This window comes from Trachymyrmex cornetzi, unplaced genomic scaffold (genome assembly GCF_001594075.2).
Source record: "Trachymyrmex cornetzi isolate Tcor2-1 unplaced genomic scaffold, Tcor1.1 scaffold419, whole genome shotgun sequence".
NCBI lineage: Eukaryota > Metazoa > Arthropoda > Insecta > Hymenoptera > Formicidae > Trachymyrmex > Trachymyrmex cornetzi.
The window spans coordinates 10,401-13,214 of record NW_017298950.1 but is presented as its reverse complement, the minus strand read 5'-3'; the positions used below and the strand labels follow the sequence as shown (position 1 = coordinate 13,214).

The 2,814-nt window shown below is 35.1% G+C and overlaps 1 long non-coding RNA gene across 1 annotated transcript in view; it reads left to right on the top strand.

The window, feature by feature from the left end:
- LOC108764409 (uncharacterized) overlaps positions 1-2,139 on the top strand; it is a 15,225-nt gene extending 13,086 nt beyond the window's left edge. The window contains exon 3 of the long non-coding RNA XR_001940277.1: positions 2,130-2,139. This is a non-coding gene — a long non-coding RNA (uncharacterized LOC108764409). The remainder of the gene's footprint in view (positions 1-2,129) is intronic.
- Positions 2,140-2,814: the final 675 nt, after the last annotated feature.

The window sequence follows — 2,814 nt, the reverse complement described above, 5'->3', positions numbered from 1 at the left end:
TACCGTCGTGGGATTGCCCTGTTGCCAGAGAGATGGGAAAAAGTAGTAGAAAATGAAGGAAATTACTTTGATTAAGGTATTCATTCATCTTCCCTTAGAAACAAATCAATTTTGGAGACGAAAAAATGGCAGGAATTATGTTTAACATCTTCCATTGGAACATAGATTGGCAAACTATTGGTCGTCCACGACTTAATCCATACATGGCTTCTTGTATAATATTAATGTTTTTGGACATCCTATTTGTATTGCAGGGTATTTTTACGCTAGCTGTATTAGGTTATAAGGACAAGACTACAAGAGAACCGATAATTATTCTTAACTGTCCTTTTATTTCTTTTATCGGTGTTCAAGTCATTGATGAACTCGGTTTGATTACCTATTGTTAAAGTGTTTTGAACAATCAACAGATTTTAAACGTAATCAAAGAGAACAAACAACAATTTATTAATGTAATCGAAGTAGACGTTCTTATTAAAAGGAAATTTCCTAATCTTTTTGATAGTTTGATGCGGGAATGTACGAAAGTTATAGCTCATCTCCGATTGAAAGCGGATGTTCGTCCTGTCGTCCTTCTTGCCGTCCAGTGACGGATCCTGCAACCAAATGCAGATTTGACTCCGACGCGATCTCAAACGAACGCGAGAGCATACTCTGCCAACACTGCCGTACTTCAGTGTGCGCTGTACTTCTCAGGATACTACATCACGTTATGTTTGAAATATCTCGAGAAGTCTGTTAGTCAACGAAACGATTTTGTCATTGCAAAAAACCTATGTTATAATTGTCTCGGATCACATCTTCTCAAGGTGTGTCGCACCGCAAAACGCTGTCGATACTGTCGCAAGCAATATCACTCAACGCTGCATATCTCGATCACCAAGGCACACACCCCGGCTACGCCAGCATTTTCGGAAACCCCATCGACTACGTCTACCGAATTCACTGCCACGGTCATCTCTGGATCTTTCCAACCTGATGGAAAAAATTTAGTACAACAAGCGTGCAATCATATTGCACATTTTCGCATCATTCGACACACTCCAATGCTCTTCACTACTGCTCTCATCGGTGGAGTCTTTTGCTTAGAAGAACGCTACCAGCTATGTGCATTATTCGACCAGAGATCAGAAGCATCATTTATCTCCGAGTTGGTAAACAACGTTTAAAGTTTAAAGCTCGCGACAATCCACAGCCGCTCCGATTCTCGGAATCGGTGCTCATTGCCCTAGTGTCTCAAACAGACGCGTATCGTTTGAAATTATCTTGTGGATTAATTCACCATTTTCTCTTAAAAGTGACGCTCTCATATTACCGAAACTTACTGTATACTTACCTTTTTTGTAGGCCTATTCCGTAACTTTTTAATGATAATTTTACTAGCTAGGGATGTCGTTGCGCAGGTGCTTTGCATGGTAAAGAAGCCGCGCAACGACAGTATAACGATACCGAAATGTCGTTAAAAGTTACAGAATAGGTCTACTGGCAAAAATTTTTAATGAGAAATTGTGTTTATATCTGTTTAGGCAGCATTTTATGATGGTTATATTGTTTATGAAGAGTTTTATTAATAGTTACGTTGTTTAAGATTGTTTATGAATTGTTTATGAAGAGTCTTATTGATATATAGTTATATTGTTTAAAAATTGTTTACAAACATCTTGTAAATCCTCTGGTGTAAATAACATTTTATAAACACTTAGAAAACTATAATGAAAATGTTTGAGATTATTGTCATTAAACGCTACTTAAACATTTCATAAGAACCGCTTAGGAAACAGTCACGTAACACTGACTTCAACATGCATCAAAACATCTCCCAAACGTTCTATTTATAAATATTATAAATAATAAACAAAGACAGTATAAAAACGCAAGTCAAACATTTCTCAAATATTATGATCGAAGCAATTCTAAATTTTTATAGTTTAATTCTAAATCATTTCCGAAACACTGTAAACACCTGTCAAACATTTCAAGAAAACTATAATTAAAGTTGTTTTCAACATTAGACATTTCATCCTGTCATAAATAGTACTATAGAAATCAAAGCCTTACACGGTCTAGCTGAATCTTAATGCTTGTATGATTCTTATGTGAATTTATATACTACGTATGTAGTCCCACAGAAACGCGCGCCGAAAAATTTCCGGTCTTGAAACGCTAACTCTACTAAACTACCGCAGTAATATCACGAGTTAAATTGACTAGCAATTTTAACAAATTTTTGATGCTTATTCGCATCTTCGAAACGATCTTAATAATGATGAATAACATATTAAAATCTGTAAATAATTAATTCTTATTGCGAAAAATATTACCTCGGCCGGGAATCGAACCCGGATCTCTTGCATACCGTGCGAGCGTCCTGAGCCTTTAGACTACCGAGGCAATATGAATTAATTATTTATAGATTTTAATATGTTATTCATCATTATTAAGATCGTTTCGAAGATGCGAATAAGCATCAAAAATTTGTTAAATTGCTAAGCAATTTAACTCGTGATATTACTGCAGTAGTTTAATAGAGTTAGCGTTTCAAGACCGGAAATTTTTCGGCGCGCGTTTCTGTGGGACTACATACGTAGTATATAAATTCACATAAGAATCATACAAGCATTAAGATCCAGCTAGACCGTGTAAGGCTTTGATTTCTATAGTTTGTGTTATCACATGTACGGTCCTATAATATATTATATTATAAATAGTACTTTTATAATAGTAAAAAGAGGATCGCTTATTTTAGTATCTGTTATACATAGTAGGTATATATAGTATTGTATACATCTTTGAAACACAATCTAATTTTTTATT